Below are 19420 nucleotides of genomic sequence, written 5' to 3' on the forward strand. Positions count from 1 at the left end.
CTACGCAAAGTTTAGTGTATGTCAATTAATACCTAAGTAAAACTGTTAAAAAAAATTTAATGAGGGCCATGGCTAAAACACATCAAACACATAAAGCAATCTGTAAGTTCATAATGACATTTCAGCAAACAAAAACAGCCTCTTTGGACACCTTTGGAGATACTAGGCCACCAATTTATTATTCTGAAAACTAGCAAATAAAGGGAAAGCACTTACTCTCACTTTTTTGTGTACAAATGCATTTATAGGTAACCAAGTAGTTGATGAAGGCAATGTTCTATTTTATAGAATATTTCAAACAATAATATAGAAAGGCTAATAGAATTAGAAAAATCATCTAATACACATCATGGTGTATCTTTTGATAAAACATTAGAATTTAGCAATGATCAGAAACTTAATAAATGGACCTAGCTACAGTCACCTGAACCCAATGATCAACCTTAGTATCGTAAAGAGAAGACAACCAGTTATTTGGTACCTTTTAATGCAATGCAATTGGAAGTACACAGCATACTCCTTAATAACTGGCCTAGATCAACCTCACATTTCACCTTCCATTTAATCGTCATCCCACAGCAGTCTGGCCTCTGATATCAGCCTCCCCTCCAGTCTCTCTTCCTGCTCTAGCTAAGATCATTTGAGAGTCACTAAGGGCCAGATGCCATTGGCTCTCCTCAGCAGGCCTCTGCACTGAACCTGATAACTGTCCCTTCCTTCCTGGATCTGTCTTGGCTGCCTAAAGTTCCATGGCATTCCCACTCTCTGGCATCCTCTCCATCTGCACCTTTTCCTTCCACTATCCCTGACATCTGGGAGAGCCCTCAGGGGTCTGTGTTCAGGCCTCTTCTCTTCTAGCTCCCACAGCCAACTCATCAATGCCTTAATTTACTGTGCCAAGTTCCAGAGAGACAGGAGAAAGTCAACAAGATAGATGTGGCTCCTGTCCTCACAGAGCTCACATGGTAATGCCCAAAGAGCTTCCTCATTTCCAGGGGCATCCTGCTTGCCCCACACACTTGATATGTCCAGAACAAAATTCAACAGCTTCTCACACAAAACCTGTTCTTAAGGTCCCAGAAGAAACCTGGGGGATTGTGGAATCCAAACTTGTGCAGCTTCAGATAGTTACAGTGAAACAGAAAGGACTGCAGGATTTGTGTTAAGAGGTAAGGCCCCCGACTCTTTTCAAGTCACTGTCTGTGTTCTCTTGGGGTTTTTAAATGTCTGAGAAGTGGTGAGGTGTGCTGTGCCGTGCTGGCTGCAGGGGCCACACTGATGAACAGCATAGTAAAACTGGCTAATCAGTAAGATGACCAAGATATTCTTAAAGAATGTTTTAGATGGTCTATCAGGAAAAAAGGGAGAGGTATCACTGGGCTGGACAATGCCCTTTGCCTATTGCCTGGATCTGGTCTAGTTGGAGAACAAAGCTCACACCCGGCAGGGAGGGGGAATCAGTCTAATAGGTCTAGATCCTAATGCAATCTGTCCTTTGAAAAGTGAAGCAAGCTTGCTCCCACCTCAGGCCCTTTGCCCTTGCCATTCTCTGAATCTGGAATGTTCTTCCCTCGGGTATCTGCATGCTTGATGCCTAATCTCATTTATGTCTATATTCAAATGTCACCTCCTTAGAGAGGCCTGTCCTGGCCACCAACTAGAATACCTCTCTCCATCTTCTTGCTCCACTGTCTTTTCCTTCATAGCTCTTAAGATCATTGCCTGATTTTATGGTGTGTTATCTGCCTTTGTTCATTGCCCAATTCTGCCATTAGAATAGAAGTTACAGGAGAGCAGGAACCATGTCTGCCTTTGAGTCCCACTATATTCCTAGAGTCTAGAAAACTGCCACACAGTAGGTCCATAGAAATGCTTTTGGAATAGATGAAGGAGGCAGCTTTTCTCTGAGTGTGGTCCTTGCACCACTGCCTCAGAATCTGCCAGGCAGCTGATTAAATTTGCAGATTCCAGGGCCCCACTGTGGAGTGGGCGAAACCAGGATAGGGGCGGGATGGGGGGCAACATTGTGGGAAAAAGTGCACTGCAGGAGATGCTTGCGCATGCTACAATTGCTAAGGTATCAGTGTGTGTTTATTTCTAACCTCAAATTTATTTCCTAAGACTTTCAGCATGTACCCACCTGAGTTACCAGGGGCTCAACAGAGGGATAGGAAAGGGACTGGCATTTCCCAGACCCTATGGGCTGAGCGCCACTTAATACACTTGACCTATTCTATCCCATTGAATCCTCCCTACCACCCATGAGATGCCATTGACAAATGTGTAAACCGAAGCCCAGAGAGGCTGAGCTACTTGCCACAGTTCACACAACCAGTGAGAGGCAGTTAGGCTAGAACCCTGGTCAGCCTCACTCACATGCTGACCCTTACCCTGACTCTCCCTGGCCTCCCTGAAGCCCTGCACTAGGCCCTGGGGACCTTGGCTGTCCACACTCAGCCCTGCCATCCGGTGCCTATGTGGAGCCTGGTGCTCACTGCAGCCTGTGGGCTCCTGGTGAGCGAGTAAAGGAGGAAGGGTCCCTCGGAGCTTTGGAACTGCACTGTGGTGCCACCCTGAGGCCCAGGCAGAGCTCAACCGGACAGGGGTCCCATCTCCCCCATCTGCCTCCCGACACTGCAACCGATGAGCTCATGCTCTCACAGAAAGAGGAAAGGCCTGGTGTCCGAGCCTCAGGACGTCAGGCAGCCAGGGCTTGGCCAGGAGTCAGGCTTCCCACTGTCAAGGCCACAGGGAGCGTAGGCCAGGGGACAAGGGCTCCTCGAAGTGTTTCCAAATCACTGGAAACAGGATGAAGCTGCCAGCCCCACACCAGGACACAACATCATCCCAAGCGTGGAAGCTATAAATGGAAATGTATTCTTAGAGGGGCAGAACATGAGTGGGGGTTTTTCAGAAATGACCCATCATCGGATAAAAATACAGATGGCATTTAAATGCTGAGCGGCAGGAGCTATTCCGGGGACTGGGTTCTCATCCCTGCAGCTCCCAGCCAGGGTACGGCCCTCAACAGAGATTTAAAAGGAAGAATCCACTGGGGCCAGTGTTTTTAAGTTTTGGGGCAGAGTATTTGGGAGAAAGAGATTTGTGGAAGGTGCCCCCTTTGGGGAGAGCCTAAATGTCACCTGACCTCCATCTGCACCTGCCCGTTTGATTCAATTTTACTCTGTGCTATGAGACCACCTTTTGGACAACATTCTCAGCTACCTTAAGAAGTGAGGGCTGAGTTCTGGAGAGGTCTGGGGATAAAAGCCCTTAGATGGGATCAAGATTTTAAGAGGTTTTCAGGTCAAAAAAGTATAATAAAGAAAAACCTGGAGGCGGATCTGATGTCATGGGAAAGGGAAAGAGTATTTATTAAGCCAGCCTCTTTACTCATGACAGCTCCCTGAATCCCCCAAACCACCCAAGATACAAAAACAAGATTCAGCCTTTTTTTTTTTTTTTTTTTACAGAAAAAGAAACTAAAGCTCAGAAAAGATTGTGTAGTGAGTGACGCTCCGGCTGAAAGACCCCCTGCCCAGAAAGACAAGCAGAAAGGAGGCTGAGAGGAAGGGTAGAAGGGTGTTTCCGGTAGAGCAACAGGTCCTGTGGAGGTTCATGGCTCAAGAAGCCCAACATCACTAAATTAGCATGTGACAAGGCTGGGACTTGCACCCTCATGGGTCTGAAGGCGAAATTACTGTGTCAGGCCGGGGAGCAGTGGTGTGCTTTAGAAAGTGAGGTCTGGCTCACAAATTAAAAGGTGACATTTTTCAGACTATCTCATGGAAAAATGCATAAGGAAAGGGATCAAAGTGCGCTCCTTGGTGATCATTGTCATTTGGGCACATCTCAGTACTCTTCAGCTGTTCCATTTAAACAGGTTATAAATGAAAAAATATTGACAGGTGAGGTCTTTAGGAGAGCTGTCTTGAGCTGGCCAGTCCCTGTCTGTGTTTTACCAGCCCTCCCTCCCTCCCACCCACCTCATGACCCCACCAGCACTCTTCGTTGCAGGAAGGCCCATTCTGTCTCAGTTCCATTCATGTACATGCACTGTGCCCTCTGTTTGCAACACCCCTTCTCTCTCCTCCTCTACCAGTTCATTCTTTCTGTCATGATTGAGTACCTACTATGTACCAAACACTGTTCTAGGTGCTAGGAATGCAACAGTGGTCAGACCCAAAACTCCCTGGCTTTACCTAGCCCTTACCTAGCTTATATCCTACTAGGAGAGACTAACAATAAAAAAAAACTAATATGGCAATGCCTATAAATATTATCAAGAAAAATAAACCAAGCTAGGAGATAAAATATAATATAGGTGCTATTTTAGATGGGGGGTGGCTATTAGGGAAGCCCCATCTGACAAGGTGACATGCAAATGGAGATTTGGATGAAGTGAGATAGCAGCCACATGGATATCCAGGGAAGAATAATCCAGGCAGAAACAATAGCAAGTGCAAAGGCCCTGAGGCAGGAAGCATATTTGGCAGATTTCTGCAAGAGTAAGGCGGCTGATACAGTTGGAGTGGAAGAAGAGGTTAGAGGACCCAGTAATTCTTTAAAATTGAATTACTTACACATCTGAGCTGAGAATCCATCTCTAATTAGCCCCAGGCTGGCTGAGGCACCACCTTCTGGGTTGCCCACAGCCCCTGAGATTCACTCTGTCATTATATGGCACATGGTATGTTATTACTAAACATGTGTGGACCATAATCGTGAATGAACAGCACAACTCACTCTGTCTCATTAATACCACTTGTGTTTTCCTCTAGAAATTGTGAACTCCCACAGGGCAGGAACTGGCCTTACACATCTTGGGCTCCCTAGTCCCCAGAACTGCAATGTTAGGTAGGGAGGATACATCATCTTTAAGTAATAAGAGGCCCATCTCCTGGGCCACAGAAGACTAGGTCTTTTGCAGGCAAAGAGCTCACCTGAGATGTCCCCTTAGAAAGTCATTGGCTTCCTAACCACCCGCCAGCAATGACACTTCATGGAGGAGGCCTATGGGAGGCAGGGAGTGAGTGAGAGAGGGAGCGAGGGAAGGAGACCTTCTCCCCACCCCACGTGGTCAACATCTGCCTCACCCCTGCTTTCCTCAACAGTCCACAGCTTATCTAGTAAGCCTTTGCTTTAAGGAAAGCCCACATGGGAACATAAAAATATAAAACCAGTAGGGAGAGACTATTCATAGATCGAAAATAACTTTTCCCTCTATGAAAAAGATTCCAGGAAACATCAGGTTTCCCAAATGACTTAGTGGGCCCAGGCACTGATCACCTACATACAGCTCACATCACCAAACGAGAGACAACCAACATTATGCGTCTCTGATGGAAGTACACTCCCAAGTAGAAAAATGCCCACTCAGACTAGGTAGGTACTAAAAATGAGACAAGTGGGCTGGCTGGGGCCTGCGGCACATCAACGGGTCCACAGACCCTCTAAAGGGAGCAGACACCTGAAACTAATATTACACTGTAGGTTAAGTAAACACTGTAGGTTAAGGAACTTAAATAAAAACTTGGAACTAAAATAAGTAAGTAAGTAAGTAAGTAAGTAAGTAAGTAAGTAAATAAATAAATAAATAAATAAATAAATGCAGCAGAAAGCCCCCAACTTGGCTCTTAGCTGGAACAAGGAGTCCTAGGGTGGCCAAAAATCAGGAAAAAAACAGAAATCTTGGGTCCTTTGTGAAATCATCAATTTAAAAATGATGGCAACGAGCTTTCTGGTTGGTTTGTTTTGTTTTTTAAAGTAAAACAATATGCGGGATCCCTGGATGGCTCAGTGGTTTAGTGCCTGCCTTCGGCCCCGGGTGTGGTCCTGGAGTCTCAGGATTGAGTTCCATATCAGGCTCCCTGCATGGAGCCTGCTTCTCTCTCTGCCTATGTCTCTGCCTCTCTATCTCTCTCTGTGTCTCTCATGAATAAATAATTAAAATCTTAAAAAAAAAAAAAAAGTAAAACAATATGCAAATCAAAGGAAATACTTCTGTGGCTCAGATCTGGCCTGGGGACTATCAAATTTGTAAGCATGGCCTTAAATTTTGAGTTTTTGTATAAAAAGAGGCAGTACAACTATAAAGACAGGAGAGGGCAAAGAGATCTAAACGTTCTAGAGCTAGAAGGCAATTCTAAGATCATAGAGTGGCCATGTGGCCAAGAAGCTTTGTCTCTGGGATCAATTCCAGGCTGCCCAGCTGTGAAGGCAGGGATGGATTAGCAATGTCTGCAGGCAATGGGGACGCTAGTGACATGCTTCCTGGGTATCTGGCAGGGCTAAATTAGTCCAGATCCATTTTAAAGGCAGGAAAACTGAGGTCCAGGAAGCTACAATGAGTTGCTTAATGTCACATGTGGGAACATCTATGAATCCCAGCAGAGATCTTTCTCAAAAAACACCCAGATGCCCCCAGATCTTTAGGCTTTTGGAACTGTTACCTACCAAAGACTCATCACAGAGAGAAATCATCTTTAACCAGACAACGCAAGTTAATCAGAAAATTAGATTTTCATAGTGATTCATTTTACCCATGGTTTCTTAGGGACAGAACCTTTTCTTTTTTTTTTTCTTTTTTATTTTTTTATTATTTTTTTTTATTCATTTATGATAGTCACACAGAGAGAGAGAGAGAGGCAGAGACAGGCAGAGGGAGAAGCAGGCTCCATGCACTGGGAGCCTGATGTGGGATTCGATCCCGGGTCTCCAGGATCGTGCCCTGGGCCAAAGGCAGGCACCAAACCGCTGCGCCACCCAGGGATCCCCAGAACCTTTTCTAAACCACCAAGGGGGTCTGAGCCCTGACAAAGCCATTTGGGGAGATGCTGCCCAGGGCACACACACTGTGCTGGTCTAGGGCTTCGAGATGGCCGAGGGGCCTGGCACCCACTGGAGGGCTACAGCCTGCCTTCAGCTCTCCTCCCTCCCACTCGGTGTGAGTCAGGGCTCTCGACCTCAGTGTGCTGGCGGCACAGTCTTCAGTTTTATTTGGCTCCTGAGCAAAATGTACTTTTCCAAAGGCCATTGATTCAACGAAGCCTGAATTTTGCAATGCCCTGGCAGCAGCAGGCCAGCCTCCTCTGAGCACATGCTGTCCCAGGGAACGGGACCAAAGAATGTGGTTATCACCTCCCCTTACCTTCTCCTTCCTTCTCCCCAAATGGGAGCATCAGTCCATCCACTAGCAGAGACCACTGGCATGCCTGACATCCCTCTGGCCTCCCCTGGTCACCAACCACACAGTGCTCCCCATGCAGCACATTCTCCTGGATCAGATGTCAAACTGCGCCTGACAGCAGGAACAGCTGGAAAAGACTAGCCCACAGATAATCCAGCCAGGGAAGCCCCCACATCCTGCAGAGCCATACGCCTCCCCACTTTATATCATTGCTGGGGGATGTGGGAAGAACACAGGTCAGAGGGGCAGACAGGCTGGTGGCAGCCCAAGCAGTAACGAGTGCCTTGTGTATCTGTCTGCTTTTTAAAAATAGACTGTTATTTAGAGCAGCTTTAGATTTCACAGCAAAACTGAGCAGAAGGTAGAGATTTCCCATACAACCCCTGCTCCCCACACATGCAGGCTCCCCCTTTACCTGCATCCCCCACCAGAGCGGGACATTTGTTACGCTGGATGAACCTGCACTGACACATCGTTACTGTCCAGAGTCCACAGTCTACATCTGGAGTCATTCCCGGTGTCGCTCATGTCATGGATTTGGTCAAATGTATAATGACATTTTTATAGTTTCATACAGAGTGATTTCACTGCCCTGAAAATCTTGTTTTCTACCCCTCTCCTTGACAATGATCTTTTTACTCTCTCCTGAATATTTTTACCTTTTCCAGAATGTTATAGAGTTTGAATTAGACAGTATGTAGCCTTTTCAGATTGGCTTCTTTCACTTAATAATATGCATTTAAGGTTCCTCTGTACCTTTTCATGGTTTGGTAGCTCATCTCTTTCCAGCACTGAGTAATCTTTGTGTCTGGATGTCACGGTGTCCCTAGTTTTCCAATCCTCAAGGTGTGGATCAGCAGAGGCAGGCGTACTACTGTCTCATGTATTAGCTGAATGCCTTTGGACAAACTCTTCTCTGAACTTCCAGTGTTTGTCATTTGTTAAGTGGGGTTAAAAATACTAACTACCTCATGAGAGTGAGGATTGCATGTGGAAGCACATACAGGCCATTGATTACAGTTCGCAGCACAGAGAAAGCATGTGACAGATGTTAGCTGCAACTGTCATCATCACTGGCACCATGGCTGTCACTAGCATTCATGGGCTTACTCCTGCCTTCTCTGCAGAGTAGCATGAAAGGAAGTAGACACAACCCAGGCTTTGGACTCGCATAGGTCGGGGTTCAAATCCTAACTGTGCTTAGGCAACTAGCTAGACTTCTCTGAGCCTCAGTTTACTCATCTGTAAAGTGGGCGTGGGGTCGGGATTACACCCCACCCCACCCCCAATGCTAAGAGATCAATAAGTGGAATGCAGAAAGAGCCTTTGGCACCACAGAGGCACCCACAAAAGGGTAGTTCCTAGCTGTGATGGAGAGGTTCTCAGCATTTCCTTCGAACAGCCAAGCTGAGTGTACAATGCAAGGAAGGTAAACAGTGGGTGTATCTGAGGATGGGGATAAAGACCTGCTGGTTAGTAGCAAGGCCAGAAAAGGTGTTTACAAAGCCTAGTGAGGGACGCCTGGGTGGCTCAGTGTTTGAGAGTCTGCCTTCGGCTCAGGGCATGATCTCGGGATCCAGGATCAAGTCCCACACCAGGCTCCTTACATGGAGCTTGCTTCTCCCTCTGCCTGACTCTGTGTGTCTGCCAATCTCCCCCACCCCCCGGTGTGTGTGTGTGTGTGTGTGTGTGTGTGTGTGTGTGTATCTCATGAATAAATACATTAAAAAAAAAAAAAAAAGCAGAGTGAGTGTGAGGAAAAATGAGCGCTATCTTGCCCCGCCAGAACCCAGGGGATGTCAGCCAGGAACGGGGCAGTAACACCTCTGCAGCTGGCCAGTCCTGAGAGTCAGAGGACAGCAGAGGGCTGAAACACAGAGGAGGAGCTGAGGTCAGTTGGCAGTGTTCCTGTGGCCTCTAAGGGGTGGAACCAGGGACACAGAGAAAAGTGATGGGACAGCACCAAGCAAACAGCTCAAATGTGCCCACCAGCAAGTTCCACAGAATGGCTGGACCTAAACAAGAACTCTGGCATTCTCCCACGAAACCATCTGGGCCTTTCGCCCAAACAGGACCTGCCCACCTGGGGGCCCCCCTGCCCCACTTGTACCCAGAATGCATGGTGATGTGTCACAATCTGCCATGCGGTGCCAGTGACCCCAGGAGGGAAGGACGGTCAGGATCCCCACTTTCAGATGGGGAAGGTTAAGGCCGCCTAAGGTGGCACTTCTAGGGAACCTGGGAGCTGGGACTCAAACCTCTGACTTTCCAAGGCTGGGCGCTAAGCCTGGAGTTGACAGAGACTCCACTCAAAGGCCTCCCTATAGATGGTTTTCCATCACTCTGCATATGCCTTGTTGCCCACTCATTCATTCAGCATCTATTCCACGGGTGTCACTAACATCAATTCTGTTCTAGATGCTAGGCTAGGTCCCTACGATACAAAGTGACCTAAACAAAGGCAGTCCCTGCCTGCCTGGACCTAAAAATCAAGAAAACAAGTCCCTCTGAAACTGCCTTGGCAGGGGTGGCACCAGTAGGCCCAGAAAACCAGGTCAGAAACAGGGGCACGCGAACCTCTCATAGGTCCAAGATGAGACAGACATGGGTGCCTCAGGGACCTCCGGGTGACAGCTGCTTCATACAGGTGGGAGTGTCTTCCCTGCACATCCACCTCCCACTCCCCAGACCTCTCACGCCTCTGCTTTCTTCCTGCTTCTCCCCAGCTGGCCTTCCCTTCTGGACTCTGCTCCAACTTTCTGGACCTCAGTAGCACAGAGCTGAGATTTTCAGTTCCAAAAAGACTAGGAACGTTAAAAAAAATTTAGTTTGGGATCAGTATATGTAAAAAAAAAGCACACACACACAAACACACATACACACAAATGAGGGATCCATTAAGAATTTATCACACAGGCCATAAATATCTCCTGACATACTCGGGAAGGATCAATAGCACACTCAGGAGAGCATTTATATTGGGGATGCATCAAAGATGGAAATGTGAAAGCAGGAGAAAAGGAATATGGGGCCTAAGTTAGTTTCTTAGAGTGGGTGAAGCAGTGGATTAATCTCTATGCTATTTGTCTAAAGTATTCTACGGAAAAATTTTAACAAAAGTACCAAAAAGTATCAGACACTACAAAACAAAAGAATGAATTGTGGACACATGCAACACAGGTAAGTCCCACAGATGTCACACTGAAAGAAGATTCCCGCACATCACATGTAATTCCATCTACATGCCATGACAGAGAGGCAAAACTAACCAGTGATGAGGGAAGTCAGGAGACAGGCTCCCTCTCGGTGGGGGTACAGGCTGGGAAGGGGCACCAGGCAGCCTTCTGAGGTACTGGGAAGACTCGGTGTCCTGATCTAGGCCTGGCCCTGTGGGTGTATGTATGCAGAGAGCCATCAAGCTGTATGCTTAAGATAAGAGCATTTTACAGTGAGCTATGCTAATACCTCAACTTAAAAATTAATTAAAATTTTAAAAAGAAAAAAAAACCTCTAATCATTGGCCAGGTTTGGACACCCTTTGCACTGGCTCAGGATACTAGTAAAGAGACTGTTTTTGAATGTCTTTCCCTACCAACTTGACATGTGATTCCCTCAATCGTATATCTATTGACATCCCCTCTGGGAACAATCTTGAGCTAGGCATAAGGGCAGATACATAGGAAGTGTTCCATGGTCCTCAGGACGTACACGTATGTCAGGCTGACCAAGGAATCCTGGTTCTGCCCTTACTTGCCGTGTGACCCAGGCTAGGTGATGCCCTCTCTGAGATCTGGGGACCTGATATATAAAATGTGGTCAAGATTAAAGACAAAAGTGTTCACCACTGGCACATATCAGGTGACCCATCAAAAATGGGATGTTAGTATGGTTCATGCTTTAATCCTCTAGAGCAATGTTTTACCAACTGTTATGTTATGACTGATTAGTGGGTTGAAAAATCAATTTAGTGGATTGTAGCCAACATTAAAAAAATTAGATTACAACAGAACAGAAAATACCTGTTTGCACTGCCTATAATAAAAGGAAGCATTGTTCTATGGAGTTTTTACACATTATATGTTGGGTTGCAATACAAAATGTATTTCTTACAGAGGGTAAACATCAAAAGCTTTTAAACTCCCACTGAACCCTATGCAGCCCTGTGACATAGCAGGTACCAGCTCAATGTGGCAAAGCCCAGTTCTTAGGATTGTGCAGGAACAATAGTGCATGATGAGAATAACTCCAATGCCTCCAGGAAGTCACACTTCTTTTTTTAAGGCTCCAAATGCCCGGAAGTTGAGAGATCATGGAGAGCTGCCCAGAGGAAGCAGCTCTAGGGCAGCTTCACGGTGGTCTTGAATCAGACAGTTCTAGGGGGAATCCAGACTGGGCAGCAAACAGCACGAACCCCCTGGCAACAGGGTTCTTCCTCCTGTTCCACTTCTCTTTCAAGTCTCTCAGATGAGTTTAGAAGTCTCATTTAGCTAGGTCTTTTAACACCTAATAATCTCACTCTTTAATAAGGAAAAGAGCAGGCCTTGGAACCTTCTACCAGCAATAGCCCTAATGCAGAAACTTTCTTGACACTGCTTTGAATTTTATGGATACCTTGGATGCATGGTGGGTGACACTGGTTTTCCATTTCACAGGGATGAGGTAACACGTTTTTTTTTTTTTTTAAAACTCTCTATTCGAGTTTTTTTTTTTTTTTTTTTACAGTGGGTCCATTTAAATATAATATAAAGTTTATAATAGTAAAGGCAAAGGTAGATAAGGCAAGAAGCGTAAAAGTGGCCCAGGGGTGGCTGAAATTTGGCAAACACTGCTAACGACTCCCCGAATCTGAGGCCAGGGAGTCCTTACCTCAGCTCTGCACAGCCTGACATCAATGAGTGTCATAAAAGGACATGCTCCCTGCTAAGAGGGGACAGCACTCAGGAGGGGAGAAATAGACCCGTTTTAGGAAGGGCAGAGTCAAGGCCACCAGCCAAGCAGCTGTGGAGAATTCTTCATGGAAACAGGATTTTACAATTGCAGGGTGTCTACTATCTTGATGCTTTCGAACTCCCGTCACCATCGACGAACCTTTCTCCAGATACATACTCCCCTGCGTGGTCTGGATGTCACAGTGAAGCTTCTGCTTACATTTTTCTCTACCATAGTTTTCTACCACAGCTCTACCTTTTTCTCTACCTTCAGCTCATGCCATCCTGCAGGAGTACAGAGTACAGGAAGTGCCTGCCTCCACCCTTCACCCAGCTTCCCCCAATGGTAACACCTCACGGAACCCTAGAAAACCGCAGAAGAATTCTCAGAAGAGGAAATGAACTTTGGAACAATACTATCAAGTAGATCACAAACAATTAGGATTTCATCCATTTTTCTGGTCTTGGATCCAATCCAGGGGCCCCATGCTGCATTTAGCTGCTGGGTCCTCTCTTGCCTCCTCCAATCTGTGACAAGTGCAAGTCCTCCCTCATCTGCCATGACTTGGGACACTTCTGAAGAGTGTTTGTCAGTTATTTTGTAGAACGTCTCTCAAACTAGGTCTGTCTGATATTTTCTGGTGCCTTTTAGCCAGACAGTGCATCTCTGGGAAGACTCCTATCGGGATGTGCCCTTGTCAGTGGACATGGGGTCACGTGATGTCCAACGTCTCACTACCAGCGATGTCAGTCTTGAGCACTTGGCTAAGCTGGATCTGCTAGGCTTTGCTGCTGTAAGTAATTACGTTCCCCTTTGTGATTACTAAATAATTGGGGGAGATACTCTGAGCCTATCCAAATATCTTGTTTCTGCTTAAACTTTTACCCACTAATATTAGCACTCAGATTTTAACTGTACCAATTATTACCATGTTGTTCTTTTTTTTTTTTTTAAGATTTTATTTTGAGAGAGAAAAAGTATGAGCAGAAGGAGGGGGAGAGGGAAAAAGAGAATCTCAAGCAGACTCTACACTGAATATGGAGCCGGATGTAGAACTCGATCCCACAACTGTGAGATTATGACCTGAGGTGAAATCAAGGGTCGTAACCAACTGAGCCACCCAGGCACCCCATATCACCATGGTGTTCTAATGATTTTCAAATTCTGTCATTCTTTCTGCATTCACTAATTCATTAATACCTATGCCTTTTTTTTTTTTTAAGATTTTATTTATTCATGAGAGACATAGAGAGAGAAGCAGAGACACAGGCAGAGGGAGACACAGGTTCCCTATGGGGAACCCAATGCAGGACTCGATCCCAGGACCCTGGGATCATGACCTGAGCGGAAGGCGGATGCTCAACCACTGAGCCACCCAGGTGTCCTTTTATTTTTTTTTTGTTGTTGTTGTTTTTTTTAAGATTTTTATTTATTTATTCATGAGAGAGACACACACATACAGAGAGAGAGAGAGAGAGAGAGAGAGAGAGGGAGAAAGGGAAGCAGAGACACAGGCAGAGGGAGAAGCAGGCTCCATGCAGGAAGCCCAATGTGGGACTTAATCCCAGGACTCCAGGATCACGCCCTTGGGTCAAAGGCAGGCACCCAATCACTGAGCCACCTGGGCAGTCCTTTTTTGGTTTTAAAAATAAAAGTCCTCAGTAGAAATTTACAAACTTGCTAGTGGCCAAGCTGGCATTGAGATAAACAATCTCTTCCTACATTTCCTTTAAAAAAAAAAAAAAGATTTTATTTATTTATTCACACAACACACACACAAAGAGAGGCACAGACATAGACTGAGGGAGAAGTAGGCTCCATGCAGGGAGCCCGATGTGGGACTCAATCTCGGCACTCTGGGATCACGCCCTGAGCTGAAGGCAGACGCTCAACCGCTGAGCCACCCAGGCATCCCCTCTTCCTACATCTCTATGGATAAACAGTCCACTGCACCCTAAGACCTTTCCTGTTTCTTTCTCTTTTCTTCTTTCTTCCGTGCCTCCTCCTGCCTTACCCATCATCTTGGTTTTAAGAGTTGGTGAGCACCAGGCTAGCCCAGCAGTGCCCACAGAGCTCTGCAGTGTACACTGAGTTCAAACAAGGCTGGTAATTCATATCTGGGGCTCACACATGCTCTGTTTACCAGCCCTAAGAAAGTACTATGTGGCACTGTAACCTAAATACTTTCTCATCTTTACACTAACTTTAGTATGTCAGCAAGATGCTTCCCATTTAACAGATCAGTAGGCTGAGGCTACTTCATTTAGCCTACAGATATTTAGTGTTTGCAGTGCCAGCCACTACTACTGGTGTTGGGGAAATGAGGGGTGGGTAAACGAGATAGGCAAGACCTGTGAATTAAGGAACTCCCATTCTCATGGAAGGGACAGATAAATGTTTTGATCAGCAAAAAGGAGATGTGATTTTCCTGAAGCATGCCAAGAACAATGAAGAAGTACACGCAATGATCCAACAGAAGGTGACAGGGAACACTTTCAGCTGGGTGTTTAGGGCAGGCCCCTCTGAGCAGAGACCTGAAGGGGAAGGAAGGAGAGGCCATGCTGACAGCCTGCGAAGGGCATTCCAAGCAAAGGCTCTGAGGTGGAAGGTGAAGTCAACCTGGTTAAGGGGCTACCATGGCCACCAGGGCTAAAAGCACAGGGAGGGTAAGGTGGCCTAGGGTGAGGTCAGTGAGGAGGGGGGAGAATGGATCACACAGGGCCCTGCAGCCTGGGGAAAGGACTCTGGACTGTTATCCACGGTGGATCTGAAGCACAGTACTGAGTGCCCAAGAAGGCGGATGAGGTTTCACCCAGAGTGACCCCAGTGGTCAACAACAGAGCCAGGCTCCAGCCAAGGCTGGCCCAGTCTACATCTGCGCCAGCCAGGCCCTTCCTCCTCCACACAGCCCTGGCCCAGGCCCTTGGGCACAGCTCCAAACACCGTGGAACTCAGGGTCTGGCTTTGGAACATGTTTTCATGCTCACAAAGAAACACGGGTGTGGCTAATGCTCTGGACTTCTTCCTTACACGAGATCACTCTGCATCTCCTGCTCCAGAAAGACCCGAGCCTAGGACCCATGCTTGGCACCAGCCCAAGGCCTGCTCCCACTGTGGTGCCCACGGCCTCGATTCTGCGACACACACACCTCAGAGCAATCCTTCACGGTACTGAGATCTGCAGGCACTGTTTCCATTTATCTAGCAAGCTCACATTCACAAGGTATGGTGCCCTGGTTAAGGGCACAGACTTGGGAGCCCAGGTGCCTGGGTTCCAATCCTGGCTCTGCCACTAGCCAGGTGACCCTGGGCAAGTTAGCTCCTGATAACCTCACAAGGGTGGTCGTGGAGATGAAATGAGTTCATAGGTATGAAAAGACAGAGTGATGTGGTGCCCTGCGAATGCTACTTCAATGTTACCTATTACCATTATCAAGCTCCCCCATCAAATCCCGCCCTCCTCTGCTCCCCCCATGGGAGGAGCTTTATATACCTGTGAGCTCACAGGCTCATCTGTCCCTCCTCTCCCTGGCATGGGGCCTGGCACTGAATAAATGCTGTTTGATGAAAGAATGAATAAATAATGAACAAACATGTATGAGTATGGGATGGGTAAGTATATGTCAAAGGTAAAATTAAAAACTCATAATTACTCAGGCCAAATATTCTTAACAAAAGTGCCTCTGGTAGAGTTGTGTGATTAAGGCAAGCCCTGAAGGCACAGGAGGAAAAAAAAGCACAGGGGGAGATAAACCAGCCAACATAAAATCAAGAACCCCAAAGAACAGACTTTGGAATCTGGTGGTAGAGAAACCTGGCTTCCAAATCCTGGAGTTACCACCTACTGGCTGTGCTGTGGCCTTGGCAAGGGCACCATGTACAGATGGGCAGGCTGTTCCCTGCACAGGGTCACCTGACCAGGGCAGACAGCAAGAGTGGAAACTAGGACCCACTAGTTCAGCTGAGCTGAGGGCACTGCATAAGGCTCCAGGAACCCCCCAAAAAGGGAGTTTTGTTTTTAAAGATTTTATTTATTTGAGAGAGAGAGCACGAGGAGAGGGGTAGAGGGAGAAGCAGACTCCCTGCTGAGCAGGGAGCCTGATGCAGGACTCGATCCCAGGACCCTGGGATCATGCATGACCTGAGCTGAAGGCAGACACTTGACTGAGTCACCCAGGCACCCGAAGGGAAGTTCTCTGAGGAATTCCCACAGAGGTGGGCCGTAGCTCTGAGCCACCTGTGTCAGCTCTCTGAGGCTTAATTCTAGCCTGCAAAGTGGAGTGAATGACAGCAGTGACACCTCTCTCACCTGGTGAGGGGGTGGTGCTACTACCTCAATGATACTTGGTAACTTCCACCCCTTTCATGCTCAGTGCTTACAGCAATGCCTGTAACACACAGTAGGCGCTCAGTGTATCTGTGGCATGAATTAATGAGCTACCAGCGTTAACAGGCACCACCCATGGCCTTCCCCGACGGCAGCCTGTAAGTCAGGTCCCCACACAGTGGGCTCGGAGGCAGGCGGGACTGTGAACTGTAGTAAACTCTCACACCCTTCGGTCTAGGAGAAAACAGTAAACAGAAAGGGCATGGGGTGGGGGTGGTAATTTGGGGCCAGAAGGCAGCCTTTTGCAGTCAGCTGGAAAAAGTGATAAGGAGGTGGCCGTGGGAACCATGGGAATTGGGGGGTGGGGGACGAACAGGCCCCATTCACACAGAGCACTGGGCCATGGCCCCTGCGGAATGCGGCCTGGGTGTGGGGCTGGGCCTGGGAGCAAAGTTCCTGAATGACCGGCTGGCCGGGCAGGGGCCTTGGTCCCCTCTTGGGAACCTGAACAGCCAAGAGCAGTGTTTCATCAAAACAGGAAAAATCATAGAGGAAAAATGCACATGTAAGGGGACTGGTATTTACAGGGAACGGCCTTGCCTCCTCCACCCAAGGTCTGAAAGGATGGACTGGGGGAGGGGACACAGGGGACATGCAGCAGAGTAGAGCCCTCCCCGAGGAAGGCTACCCACTGTGCACCCAGGCCTGGGGGAATCCTGGTAATCTGAAGGTAAGGCTGGACCAGGTGGTGTATGAAGGCAACAGGAACCTCAGAAGTCATGCCCTCAGAACTTCCTACTGGGCGTCACCCATCCAAAGTGTTTCAGGATCACAGGCGTGCTCTCCCTGCTGTTACCTCCAGGGCAGGGGAGCTTGGACTTTGGCTCAAAACACCTGGCAGGTAGGAGCCTCAGGATGTGGGGCAAGTCCCTCACAGTTGCCTAATCCTGTTTTCTTTCTTTGGACAACAGGGCGCTCCCATCCCCATCCATGTGCTATGAAGGTGAGTTGAGATTATTAACTTGGATCTGCTGACCACCCAGTAGGCTCTAAATAAATAGCCTTTTCCTGGGCTCATTGGGAGCGGCCTATGTTACGATCCTCATGGACATGTGGTAGCCAGCGATTTATCAAAGGCTCCTCCAGGGGATCCCTGGGTGGCGCAGCGGTTTGGCGCCTGCCTTTGGCTCAGGACGCGATCCTGGAGACCCGGGATCGAATCCCACGTCGGGCTCCCGGTGCATGGAGCCTGCTTCTCCCTCTGCCTGTGTCTCTGCCTCTCTCTCTCTCTGTGACGATCATAAATAAATAAATAAAATCTTTAAAAAAAAAAAAAAAAAGGCTCCTCCATCCTACCCCAGGCTTCTGGAACACACAACCCTAGTGTCTGTGACTTTCCTGTGTATCAACACAAGGATTCTGGCCTTGAGGCCACCAGCTGAGTTGCTCCTCTAGTGTGTGATATAAGAAAGACCTGGGGTGTGTGACAGTACACACCACCACCACTCTCACCTGAACCCTGCAGAAGGACCTTAACTGTTCTGCTCCTCCCCTTTGGTCCAGGGTGAGCTTTTTGCAAGATCTTACGATCCTTCACAGGCTGGAGGCTTCTTAGGATAAAGGACACATTCCTAAACATGTCCTATGAGGCCTGCATGGCCTGGCTCAGGGGACACCTGGAGCCCAGCACTCCTCTGCCCTACTGTTCTACAGCTACTTCCATCTGCCGCAGTGTCCTCCCCACCCACAGCCTGTGTCCATGCTGTTCCCTTCACCTGGGCCTCCCATCCATCCAACCCTAAGCACCTTTCAGAGAACCAACCACTCAGCCCCTGCAGTGAGGTTTCCTTGATCCCCAGAAGACTAGGGTCCTAGAGCCCTCTGTGTTTCCCTATGCATCACTCCTATCAACTGAGAACTACAAATTTAATTGGGTGTTTAATTGTTGAAACCAAAAACTCCATGGTGGCAGGGGCTATATCCCTCTTGTTCACCACTGGACCCCTAGGGCCTCATGCAATGACCAGCATGAACATTTGCAAATAAATGAGTGAATGAGTGAATAAATGAATGGTCAAACAAACAGCCTTGGGGGATGAAAACTGAATAGGGAAGTAAAGCTGGAAACAGATGGGAACACCTAGATTTGATTATTTCTACTCCCGGAATTCTAATGGAAGGTGGGAGACAAGAACATGGAGAGGAAGCTGAGTCATATATAAGAGAGCTGGGTTGCCTTGGGTTCTGGGAGTACACAGGACCCCAGGAGGGGGTCAGTGACCCGTGACCATGGAGGAACATTTGCTGACAATTCATGTACATGATCTCGTTCTGTCTCACACAATGCTGGCCTGAGGCACTATTGTTAGCCCATTATTACAGATGAGGAAACTGAGTCCTGGGAGGATGAAGGACCTGCCTGAGGTCCCACAGCTGTGTGGGGGTAGGGTCAGGGAAGTGACTGTTCACACAAGGCCACGAGTTCTTGTTAAGGGGGAAGAGAGTTAAGGGGGAAGTCTCTTAGGCAGGGCATCCCTGCAACAAAGTCAAACAAATTTATTAGCATCTCCCTGAAACTTCTGGAACAGAAATGCTTACAATGTAGCAAGTCAGCATGGTAAGTAAGAATGAATTGCATTGTTCCAGGCATATCAACGGAAAACCTACTCTAGCCAAGTCCAATGCCAAGCATCTCACCTGCATCAGCTCATGTGATCCTCAGAATGGCCCCATGAAGCTGGCACTATCATTGGGCCCATTTTGCAGATGAGGGTGAAAGAAGTTCCTGTTACTCCTAGTTTAAAATGCCTAAGAGTATTCTCTTTCCTGTATTATGTTAATGAATCTCAAATACATCAACATGTTCCTAATCTACTAGTGGCTTTGGGGTCCCAATACTATTTTCCAAAATGCTTTTCAGTTCCCCAACTGTGAATTTCCTGTGGTGGGGTTTTCAAGGGTTCCAATCCTTGGCC

The 19420-nt window shown here is 47.6% G+C and overlaps 1 protein-coding gene and 1 long non-coding RNA gene across 6 annotated transcripts in view; one reads left to right on the forward strand and one right to left on the reverse strand.

Moving 5' to 3' along the window:
* Positions 1–19420, reverse strand: part of ERGIC1 (endoplasmic reticulum-golgi intermediate compartment 1) — a 105199-nt gene that overhangs the window by 64460 nt on the left and 21319 nt on the right. The window lies entirely within an intron of this gene.
* Positions 10514–17785, forward strand: LOC140632267 (uncharacterized). The gene is made up of 2 exons (XR_012029778.1): positions 10514–12911; positions 17417–17785. It is a non-coding gene; the product is annotated as an uncharacterized lncRNA (long non-coding RNA).

The sequence above is a fragment of the Canis lupus genome, chromosome 4 (assembly GCF_048164855.1).
Source record: "Canis lupus baileyi chromosome 4, mCanLup2.hap1, whole genome shotgun sequence".
Lineage (NCBI taxonomy): Eukaryota > Metazoa > Chordata > Mammalia > Carnivora > Canidae > Canis > Canis lupus.